Source organism: Apis cerana, linkage group LG1 (assembly GCF_029169275.1).
Source record: "Apis cerana isolate GH-2021 linkage group LG1, AcerK_1.0, whole genome shotgun sequence".
NCBI lineage: Eukaryota > Metazoa > Arthropoda > Insecta > Hymenoptera > Apidae > Apis > Apis cerana.
Window position 1 is genome coordinate 25,581,394 of NC_083852.1, and position 13,350 is coordinate 25,594,743.

At 31.4% G+C, this 13,350-nt stretch overlaps 1 protein-coding gene across 1 annotated transcript in view; it reads right to left on the bottom strand.

The window, feature by feature from the left end:
* Window positions 1–13,350, bottom strand: part of LOC108002173 (tyramine receptor 1) — a 78,444-nt gene that overhangs the window by 61,425 nt on the left and 3,669 nt on the right. The gene's annotated exons all lie outside the window — the stretch shown is intronic.

The window sequence follows — 13,350 nt, forward strand, 5'->3', positions numbered from 1 at the left end:
TGCGGGATGCGGGTTGAGTATAATTTATGATTGAGATATTAGTGGAAAGAAAATGGGTGAAAAGCTTTAAGAAAATAATTCTAATATATCGATGTTAATCTGATACAAATTTTTTCATCAATTAATCTTTTTAATGCTTTTTAATTCTTCGACTGTATCGATGTAAAAATTTCCTGTGGCAAGGATGAATTAATAAAGAATATTGGATACGAGAGAGAACGAATTGAGAGAAAATTGAAGTTTCGAAATGTTTTGGATTATTCAAAAGTCAAAGAAGAAACGATTAAAAATCTAGATTTAAAAGAAAAAGAATTAGAAAATAGAAATATCGATGGATCGAAAGATTAAAAATTTTGGATCGATAGCAAAGATGAAAGCAGAGGAAAAAGCGGGAGGAAATTTAGAAATAGAATTCTTTATTTGTTTTTATTTATTATTTTCAAACGTTGCCCGTTTATCCGAAGCTAAAATGCATTTCGGAACAAATATAAACGATGCGGTATTTGGCAAACGGTTTTACATCGTTGGGATAATACCAGGACAACCGTGGTAGAACCGAAAAACCTGGTTTCTTTTTAAACGATAAAAAAGAAACTAGAGTAGAATCCCCACTATCAATCAGACTTGGACCATTATCGTGTCCAACCGTATAGAATTACAAACGTTTCAATCCGTCCCGGGAATTCAGAGGGGTTAAAATTTCCAAACATCCGAAAATCCTTCCACCATTGCTATTTGCCTTTTTTTTTATTTTTTATTTTTTTATCAATCGCGTTTTTTTTTTTAAATTTCGCCAAATTAATCTTTCCGTAATATTTCCGCCACCTATTTCGAATTGTTAAATAAAAATTGGATCTCGCGTATCACTTTAATTATATGTAACTTGTTTGAAGAGGGGTATAAGAAGTGCAAGAAACAGGAGTGGTGGAATTGCCCGGAGCGAGCATACGAGAGCATGTGTAATTTTCAAAAGCTCTTCTATATTTAGTTTAATGCACTCGTGTATATCGTAACTTATTCGTTGCACAATTTCACTACGATGCACGGGTATATTAATACTTATTATTTAAACGTACGTAAAGGTACGTGGAGATTTATAAAGATATGCTATTTATTTTATATTTCGTACACCTGCGTCTCTTTGTAATTTTTTCGAGTTAATCGAAGAAGGAAATGCTTTTAATCGATTGTGTTTGAAAAAAGAAGAAGAAGAAGAAGAAGAAAATAAATTGGACAGCGAAAAATATTTATAAGAGATATTTTTAAGAGATTTTTCAGGAAACGGAGTGGAATATATCACAAGTCGGCAAAATTGTTAAGTGGAGACATTAAGGTCAGGTAAAGGTCACGTTTCATTAAATGACACTTTTGAGATACTTTTTTCCTAGAGAAGATAATAACGCGAACTCAATCGTGATTCGTTTCGAGATAGATGAAAAATTTTGACAAAAGACAAAAGAAAATTAAATCCATACGACGGAATTATTATTGATAAAGTCACGAGTGATAGAAGATTCATTCAAGCTACTTTAATCTTTTATTTCATATTATTAATTGATAAACATATCGTACGTGATATTTATCATCGTATCGATCGAAAATGATATCGGTTTATATATACCTCTGCACTTTCATTAATCCGGTGTACTCGATATCAAGTACATCATTTTATATATACTCATCATTTTATTTATATAATGTTATATAAATAAATGTAGAAATAAAATCTCGAAAACGAAAGCGAATTATACATCGTATTTCTACTTGACTCGTTGAAATAAAAGTTCTTCGCACAATATACCTTATATATATATATATTCGATTATGAGACATAAATTTTGAGGCAATTGCATTGAAAGCATTCGAAACTTCCATCGGAAATGATTGGAAAATGGAGGAAAAAGCCCCGAGAAGTATATATATAGAAATATTTCATCCTTGTCATCTTATCGATCTACGAAAAACTTTTGAATTCCCCTTGACCCGAACCGTAAAAACGAATATTTGGATACAAATTTTCTGCCAAAATTTTTTACCTTCTCGATAAATACTTTCTCTGTGTGGAGACCTCCTTCACGACCTTGACACGATCCTCTTTACCATAACCTAATCTTTCCCCAAGATTTCTTTCCTTGTAAAAAAGAATCGCTCGTTGCTTTATAAATATTTCGTATTACATTATTATCTCGGTTAACTGTCGATGGTATTAATATAACCGATTAAAATTCGAAATCGCATCGACGATCGTCGGGAGGAAAGGAATCCATTTCGCAAACGCATTTTGTCCAATGCCGTCGTATCACGGACAAAGGTAAATCAAATTTGATCGGCACTGATCAAAATCGTTTCCCGGCTGACGTTTCGACACATCTGATCCTTTGTAGGGGCATGATGCAATTTTGCGCGACATAGACCGCAAACTTCTCTTTACACGATCTCCACCATCTGGCTATTCGCTTCTATATCTACAATTCGTCGAAACAATATCAGTTTCCATTTGAAACAAAATCGAAAGTTAAAATTGAATTAAAACGCGATTTCTTAACTTTAATCTTTTTGTTTTTCTCTTTTCTCTTTCTGTCCTAAATCGATGATGGCAATTGACAAGCAGCGTGTAATTGTTATTATTGATCGTTCCACAAGAAGGAAGAAGATTTTTGTGAAACGGAAATAATTTTCTCCTTCTAAACCAAAGTTTCTATTTTTATCTTGATATGGATTTATCAAGATCGATGTCTCAAGATAACATCATCACTTTTTCAGGGGAGGGGGGGAATTATAGTTGGAATGTGGCCAAATTAAACTTGGCGAATCTCCACCAGTCCTAGAAATGATGATAATGTTCTATCCAACGTAAAAAAAAAAGGAAAAAGATTATTCTGTGTTTAATAACAAATTTCAGAGAACGACGAAGAAAGATATTTTTATATGTACTCGGTTTCGATTCTTTTTCTTTTCTTTTTTTTTAAACCGATGCTCTCCGATAAATCCCAATATCCCAATTGTTAGAAACATCATTGGTAATATAAGGTAACGCGGTTAGCAAAGTATACGTGTTTCGAAATAATAGAGCTGTTGACAGAACGAAAACGGATTCATCAAGATGAATGGAACGATAGAATACATCTCCTCCTCCGATCCTTATTGTTGGAGCACAATATCCTGTTGAGCACTGTGATACTAAACGCTTTACAATTCAAGTATTGTCTCGTGTTTAGATTACATCAACAACTGTTTGATACATCCATCGATCGATTGAATTTGCCATTATATTTTCCATATATATTTCACGCGTCTAGACGGAAACGAGAGAAAGTAAGATGAATTTTACATTTCGAATATAAATTTAATAATGTTTTTTTATATATTTTGTATATTAATATCGAAGCGAACGAATAACTCGATTCAAGTTATTTTCAATATATTCGTCCTATTTCGCATCCACTTGTCTCGACAAGTGTCGTGCAGATGAATATATACGCACTTGGATATATCGTTAAAAATAGAGCCAATCAAAGAAATTGTACAACGTGATTTAAAGTTTAAAAATAACGTAACGTTTAAAGTGCGTTATTTACAAGATCTCTTATGAAAGTATCATAAGTTGAATCATATTGTAAATTGTGAAATGTATATATCTTTATCTGGTAATCGATAAACGTTTCATTTCGTGCACAAACATTTTGTGCCTTACGTTTTCTTTATTGTTCGATTTCGAAATGTATCGAAGAAAGGATACATATATATATAAATCCTCTTTAATTTCTGGGATTAAATATACACGTACTGTTATTAGTATCATTGAGAGAAAGAAAAAGATCTTTTGGGGAGGAATAAGTTATTATTATTGTAAAAACTTCAGATCCTCCTATGAAGTGAAAAATGATTAATAGTTCCGGAGATAAAAAAATGATTTATGTTTATGAGATCAGGATGAATGTTAACAATTCCTATTAATCATTGATCAAATATCAAATCATCATTAACCGTTAAATTTTGTGTTTCCTCTAAAATATATCTTCCCTTTTTCTTTTTTCTTTTTTTCAATTACGCTCGTTCATCATTGTGTCACATCCTTCGAATATAAATTTTATAAAATAAAAGAAAAAAGGAAAAGCCATTCTTATTATTATTACGCAATGGAACGGCACTATTATTTCGACGGATAATTATTCTTTCGTTCCAGTTTATTCACAAAAATTTTAATTCGTCCATCAATCTTATCTTATTATTCTCTGCCAATTTTCTCTATCCTCGATATCGTCTCCATACGAGAAAAGTTAATTTTACGTAATCTCTCTCACACAAAAGCGCCTTGAATCAAAGAGAAAAATAGACCACGAAACATTGACAATTTTTCGAGATGGTCACTTTGAACGGAGGGCGTCCGATAAACATCCATGAAGTGCCATCAGCAGCTCGCGTCCCACGTAGAACATTTGACATTTTAGTCCTGAAATTGGAACGAAATCAAAGTAAGAAATCTCACCACCGACAAATAAAAAAAGGACAAAATATGGAGTAATATTTCAAAGATCTCGACAACAGAGATTCGCTATTGGGGGGTACCTCTTATCGGGTTCGTTGTTTCTTCTTTTTTTTTTTTTTTTGCCAAACCATTCCCTGGAACACTTTGCGACGGGAGTCATTGTCCTTCGAATTTCGAATCAAAGAGTTTAAACGAGAAAAGGATTCTCGCGTGTATGAGAATTTTAAGAAGACGGATAAATATTTTAAATAGGATAAATTATGATCCGTATTTGTTTACAGTGGTTTGAAAAAATTATAATATACAATTTTGCATTGTATTTTCTTAATTAATCGAGCGTTGCAAGATATAAATATTTAATTTATCGATCGAACGAATATTCAAAATATGTTTCACGGAAATAATTGTTAGAGAATATTTGGAATTAAAAATCAATTTTGCGATCGTTTAATTGGGTAATAATTAAAGGAATATCTTTCATCGGGTAAATATGTATCTAATTTCATTTTATTTTCCAATACAACACAGCTTTAAATATGTAAATTTCAGGCGCCTGCAACCCGCCATGCGTCGATTGTTTCCGTGCTGTTTCAATAATTTTCAGATATGCACTTGGTTTATAAAAATTCCGCAGCGTTCCATTTCGTTCAAACTTTGACAATAGTTTCATATTATTAATCAAAAAGCTTTCAATCTTTCTGTCTTTAAAATAATAATAATATTAATAATAAACGCTATCTATAACCTTCGAATTTTATTAATATTTCGATGGAAGGATTAAGTGAAAAAAAAATATTTCTTTTATCACGTTTGATCGTAAGAATTTTCAAAAGACCCTGCGTATTTTTAAACATTTTATATATTAGACAGAAGCAGAATGGCAGAAGAGGCATTCGATCCAGAATGAGATTTTATTCCCCGAGAACAAATAGTCGTGAGAGATTCTACGCGCGATCGAAGTAGGAAACAAATCGAGAAAGAAAAAGGATTTCCTGGATTCTGACATGTTGCAATTTTTCAAATGAAGGGATAACGTCGGAAAGACAAGAGAGTCATCAAATATCCACGTATGACGTGCACCGGTGACAAAAAAAACACCGGTTTTTTATTTTTACGTTTATTAACGCACAAGAGAAATTACATTCTGAAAAGTGATGCACTGATGAATGAAAAACGCAGAGGAGAAGGGTGGGAAAGAGATGAAGAAGGAAACGGGGAGGGAAAGAAGAAGAAAAAGAAGAAAGAAAGAAAGAAAGAAAATAATTCCATGGAAAGATTCTACCGCGTGAACTGTTTCAAAATAATGACAGTGACTGATGAAACGTAGACTGATTACTCGATGGAATCACGAGAACGAGCTGTTCCATCCATATCATTGGAAGAAGGATTTTTAATTATTTACCTACGATTTCCCGAAGAAATTTTCCTTCCCATTTTTATTCGTTTATATCACACACGTGTATACGATTGCGTGAAGAATGAAAGTTCGTTCGAATGAATTTTTAATTAGTTTCAATCTTGATCAAAGAAAAATTAAATTTTAATTCCATGGCAAAGTGGGGAAATTTCATCGGGTTTTATTCAATTTCTCCCGTCTCGGTTGAATTTCAGAATAAATCGGGTTCTTTAAAACCACGTGACAAATAGTATGGTATTTGAGTATAATACGTATTTTCACGGCTTTTCCCTCCGTAGTCGAGTGTATTTTTCGAATTATGTTAATTCCAATTTCCACGCGTGTTGATTCGAATTTTTATCAGATTTCCGGTCAGATAATTGACATTGCACGTGACCTGAATAATCACGTATTAGTAATGCACAGATAGTCCCGAAACGATCGAACAAATCGAGATATGCAAATTAGAACTCCTCTTCCAACTTCTGTTAACAGAAATCGAAGAACTGTTTCCCTTTTTTTCTTTTTCATTTTTAAAACGCGAAACATTTATTTCTAACTCCCGTTACCAGTGTAAATAATTGAAACATAAATCGTAAATATATCTACAATCTTTCTTGTAGTCGAATTTCTTACAAATATATCTCGATTAAAAATGACAAGTGGAAGGAAAGAAACGTTTCGATGTACACCGTTCAATTCTGAATGCGAGCAGTAACGAGGGGACAAGCGGACAATTGGAACGGACAAAACTTGGAAATTACTTGGTTCGAACCACTGACTTCGTTATTTTACCACTGTCACTTTTCCTTAATTTCCACTCCGTTTCCCTTCGTTCGTCTTTAGAGAACGTTAATCCCGAATAAAAACCTAAAAGTATTATATATTGCCCGGAGGCGTACAGTTCCCCGCAAAGGCGGGGGATGGATGGAAGACAAAACGAGATAAATCGATTGGTGCTTCAATCCCGACTAAATGATAAAGCCGTTGCAAAAGCGAACCCACCCTTTGTAACCCGAACGACTTAAAAACCATTGCTAACACTTGCCACCGGATCCACTCTCTCGTTCGTTTTGTTTTACTTGCTTATTACGCCCAACAATACCCATTAATTTATTCTGACTCGCCCTGCCAGCTCTTACCCCCCTTCTCTCCCCCCCACGATTTGTCGATAATAATTGATCGAATTGTCCCAATTTTATTATCCCCCTTTTCGTTTTTCCTTGTTGATCCACCACAATTGTAAATTGTACATCGTTTCCAAACTTTTTGCGGTTAACAATTTTTTTTTTTTTTTTTTTATTAAATAAAATCAATCGAGAGCACGTATCTCGCGTACACGTGTCGCAGAGACGTTAAATAATACAGGGGTATTATTTAAGGGATACATCGATATCGATATTGCTTCTCTTTTGTTATTCGAACATTCATTATTCGAAGCATTATCCAATTAATATATCCCATTATTCTATTATTTTGTCATAAATTGAAGAAGTCTGGTGGAGTAAACTTTATTCTCGCAGTTTATACGGGTGTGCAATATTTTAATGGATTTTAATGGTTTCCGCTTTTTTTAATCCCCTTGTAAGTAATTGTCAATTCTTGTAATCCTAATATTAGTACATCTTCTATTTTCTTTCGATTGTTTTATTATTATTATTATTATTATCGAGTAAAACGTGTTCTAACTTTTTATTTATTTATTTAAGATTAGAAGATCCTTTGAAGGTCGATAATGACGAATAGGCCGTGTTGAAGGAATTTTCGAAAAAATATACGAGCAAAAAGAAATAAATAAATAAAACTCGAGGCAAGAAAATAATAAAACGAAAGGCGAGTTTGTTCGGTGCTGCGCAAAACAATGCACTCGAATGGGAGCTTTGACAAGAACGACGTTTAACGACAAACTTTCAAAAGGGGTAGGTTCTTAAGACAAATAATGAGGGAATATTGACATAAGTATACGAGAAAATTTTTTAATGTAAAAAAAAGAAAAAGCTAATTGTCCATTTTTTTTTCTTTTAACGATAAAATCGTTCCTCGTGCAATTTAAATCTATCATTATGGAAGGTCGGAAAAATTGACGGACCAATTTGCGTCGATTTGTCGTTTCGAGATTTCTTAATCGACACGAAACGGCTACTCGACGAGGAGAACTCCTCCTTCGAGACGGATTTAAAGGTGGAAATAAAGGTGGTGGTAACGGTTATGGGATTAAATTGCGAAGAAACAAAAGCAAAAGCACGTAGTTGGAAAAAGTAGTTGGAAACGAGTTGATGCATCCGTTACTAACGTCCAGGAAATCTAATCAACGCTACTTGAAATTTTTCGAATGGTTTATCATTGAAACTGATACTATATCGCATTCTATTTTTTTCTCTATTATTTCAATCTCAAGGTTTTATCAATCAATGACGTGTCCCTCGTTCAAGGACATTTCTTTTTATCTTCGTATGCAATTTTCTAATTTTAGTTCTTCCAATCCTCCATCCTTGCGATATATTTTCAATCTGATAAGCTTATTAATCGTACGATTAATCGGCATTCGATTCTCTTTCAATTATTTTTATATTATTCGTATTCGTATGTATATATAATTCACATGCAAGGAAAATTAATCGAAAATCGCCACTTCAAATATCGCGTTATCGGAAGGTTATCTGTTCATTAGGTTTCAATTAATTATTAATCTGTTAAAATGAAACAGCGGCCGTTAACACATTATTGAAACCTCGCCTTGGGACTTGGGTATTAAATTTTAATTCGAATGCAATAACTCTTTCCATCGGTGTCCGGAATCAATCAAGAAGAACGCAATCCCTTTTTCTATTTACGAAATTATTAAAAAAATGATTTCACGGTCGGTACGTGAGAATAGAAATATCGAGAATCGATTTTCCACGTGATGACAAATAGATATAGAAGATTCGCTTGTGCGAAATAATTTTCACTCGTTCAATCGAACGCTATTAAAAATTTTCAAACAACTCGTGTTTGCGTTTACGAATGAAATTATGAACCGATAATTGTATTACATCGAGCATGTTTTTCCGTGACGATATTTTTTTTTTTATTAACAATTGTTTGCGCGATATGGAAATAAATTTTTTTCCACATCATGATCGATAATGTTGCACCACTAGTGATTGTATTTAAAATTCGTCACGATTCATTATTTCAACTGGAATATTTCTAACGTTAGATTCGAAGTGGAGATGGTAATAAAAAAAGCGATGGAAAAAGATCGTGTTGAGGCGATGACAATTCTTTTTTTTTTTTTTAAGTTTTTTTGAAAGAACATACAAGACTTTTCACGATTTTGGTAGATAGCCAGGTGTGTGGTCAATACTTGAAAATTATAAACGATAATGTATTCCATTTTTTGCCAGGAATAACGATAAAGATTTTGTAAAGAGAATAAAAAATTATTTAAAATAAAAACCTTTTTTTTTAAAAAAAAAATTAAACAAATGCGAGGATACAATGAAATCTCTTTGAAATTTTATGCATTCGTTACAATTATCGAATGTTTCATATAACATGTTTCCAATAATTTCATTTTCTGTATATATATATATTTTTTATACGTTACGCTGCATTGCATTGAATTTTATCAATGAAAAATCTAATATTTAAACTGTTGAAAGATTCAGAATCGTTGAAAGACATCGCCCACTATTTCTGACGAATTCACATTCCACTTGAATACCGTTTTGATCAATCAGAAATACGTGGTGGTTTTGACGTAGCATCATTCTTATAAATCCTTGTCAACTGCACACGAATCTTTGTTAACGATTTATCAATATACATTTTATAACCATTCTTCCCGCTAAATTTATTTCCATTTTTGATTATTCTATATTTCTTTAATTTCTTCTAATTTGTTTAATAGTGTTTCTACTTTTCAAATGACAGATGCAAATATAATCAAACGTTAGCAATAAATCAAATTGCTTGGACAATTATAAAAATAAAGTTATTCTTACATTTTTTTTTAAATAACTTAATATCGAAAGAACGATTAAAGAGGAAAGAAAGTACGATATAATAGTTGTTAGATTAGATTATAAATATTTTATTGTTTTTTTTTTATACTTTATATGCAAAAACAGATTTACAAACAAATTTTACAGATTTATGATCGATTTATCGTCACTGAAACGTTTCATTGTAAGTTCTTATATACGAAATCGATAGACGATTTTATTGGAATAGTCGAATAATCGTGTCATTATTGCGCTGAATATCTATTCCACTTCCAAATCGACAATTAAATTTTATGAAGCATTCGATTAAACATCTTTACATTGTTCTCTGGATATAAAATTAGGAAATGTACAAATTCTCTATCACACGATTTATCTCATTTATACATACTTGAAAATATTTTTCTGCGAACGCTAAAGAAATACTTTCACATCGATCAGATCTTTGATCTTTAACTAATAAAACTGCAAGAAAGAAAATAATTCGGCAGAAATTAAATTATTTCTAATTCGTTCACAAGCAAAGAACAGCATTGAAGCATACCTCTGATAAAAGAGAAAATTACTCAACTCGAATAATTATCAATTAAACAGATTTTCTTCCGGGTACAACTTTCGCATTACATCGTCGCGTCGAATGTACATCCATTTCACAAACTTTCAAGAAAATAGGAAAAGTCAACGATGCGACTACGCCTTAAATGTTTCAACGCAAAGTAATTATTGCGTATCCTTTAAAGCGTGGCCAACTCGTACAAAGTTTCCAGTTATTGCAATATCTGTTTCATAATCGTTTTTATCCTCGTAATATCCTGGAAGAAAATAGTGAGGAAAGATAAAGAAGCAAAGTTTCTTCTTAAACGAAAATCTTCCACAAATTAGATTAAATGCGATTAGTATCGAATTTCATCTCACTTGCTTGAAAAATACACTTACTTACAAATCACAATAATTTTTATTCATGTACAAAATTCAATTTTGTATGGAAAAAGAAACAAGTATCTAATTATGACGAGTTTAACGAGATAAGCAGCATCAGTATCAGATTTTTAATGATTCTCTGAAAAGATACTTATAATTCACAACAGTTTTTATACATGTGCGATATTCAATTTTGTCTAACAAAGAAGAAATAAAAGAAGAATGATAATATTCTAAATAAATATCTAATTATGACAAATTTAACGAGATAAGCAGCATCGGTATCAGATTTCTAATGATTCTCTGAAAAGATACTTATAATTCACAACAGTTTTTGTACATGCGCGGTTCAATTGTGAGATATTCAATTTTGCGTGGCAAAGAAGAAATAAAAGAAGAACGATAATATTCTAAATAAGTATCTAATTATGACGAATTTAAAACGGCATTAATATCAGATTTCTAGTGATTCTCTGAAAAGATTTTACGATTTATTTACGATTCACAAGTTTTTATACATGTGACTCAATTTTATATGATAAAAGAGACAAAAGGAGAACGATAAACTTGTTTAATCTTCGCAAATCTTTTTAATAAGTATCTAATTACGATGAGACAAGTAGCATCAATATCGGATTTCCATTACTCCGATTGTTTGAAAAGATACTTACAATTTACAATACTCGTATACACAAAACTCGATTTTGTACGATAAAAGAAATAAAAAAAAAGAGAAAACGATAATCTTTTTTAATCTTCGCAAATCTTCGTGGACACTAACAATAAGTACTCATAGGGAATTTAACGAGACAATTCGAAAGTATCGTTTCCTGGCGCAACGCCAGTGGGCGAAATCGCGCTGATAAAAGAAATCCCTTTGTTATCAAGATGTAGTAATATCATCGAACATTTGGCGTGTCTCGTGAAATCCGCTTCGTTCTGTTATTGTCTTTGTACGTTTCGCTTGCTCGTCAAATTTTTCACATTTTAAATCGAAAATCCGCCATCGTCGTCATTTAACAATATTTGGAAATGAATGATTTCCACCGACATTGTAGTTCAGTGGTTGCCAACTTATGGATCCTTAAGGATGTACTTTAATTTTAATTGCTTAGAATTATTAATTTTTTTCATAAGAATCAACGTTCAAACGATGATTGTGATATAAAATTATGATATAAATTATGATATAAGAAGAGTTATTTTTATTTTTGAAACGATGATGCTTTGTAAACGAAGGAGAAGGGGTGCGTCAATATGGCGCCAATTTTCAAACGATCGTAATAATATTACGCCCGAATATAATTTTGACGTGGAAAGTAATTTGTGAAGTAGCACAATTAAGATATTGTGGACAATTTATATCTCCTTAGGCTCATCTCCAAAGAGCCTGTGTAAAAGATAAAAGAATAACTGGCCCTAAAAAAGATGAAATAGTAACACTTTTAGAAAGAACATATTTTATTTCTCATCCGTTCAAAAGTTAAGAACGAATCGAATTCATGAAACTAATGTATTTTATCTATATTTCATTATTAAATAAAATAATAAAATTTGAAAAAATATGAAACTCAAGAAAAGAGGAGTAGAGAAATTTCTTCCTCGAGATATTAAATCCATTAAAGAAAGTCGATAGAAGTGTTTTATCAGTTGTTAAACACTTTTAGTGATTCTTTATATTTTTAATTCCTGCTATCGTCTTCAATAACGCTTAAAAAGATATAATCTTTAACGCTCCAAGAAATTATTAATTTTTTTTTTTGTTATCTTAAATAAAAATTTCACAGACAAGAAATTAAACTGTTTATCATTTGAATTGACAAGTTACAGTTACGACATAATATTACTTAATTAATGTTAATTTATTATATATGCACTATTAAAATCCCACGAGTGTATTATCTGTAAGAGTTAGATTTTTCTTATCCCATCATTGTTGAAAAGACGTTCAAACTCGAGATCTTTTAGCTTGGAAGATTCTTGGTAATAACAAAAATTCACGTTTACTTATTTCAAAAATCATATTTGCTCGAAAACTTTTTAATAAATTATTAGACAATTACACTGGATAATTATTAAATACAAATAATAGATATATATATATAATATATTGAATTAATCATTTCATCGATTTTACCGGATAATTTCAACATCTCGTAAATTACCATCGAATGCAAACTATGTACAATAATATTAATATTAATTACGCGAAATACAATTAATTGTGATGTAAATCTTAATACGTTAAATATTCGAGTTTCTCAGTTTGAAAAGTATTTCGATATATTGTATCCCGATTATGAAACGATTAAAGCAAATTGTTAAATTGTTAAAACGCAAGTTTAGATTCAAATGATCGTAAGCGTAATCACGACGATTATAACTAAATAACTCGATCTTTAATCCGATTGACGACTAAATACCCTAAATAATTTTCAAACGTGTCTTTATGATTTCAATTAAATAATTTATCGTAAAATTTGATCGAATAATCCTTCGACACTGAGATGTGAAATCGTCAAAAAAAACTCCAATCTATCTTAAGCCTTTATCTT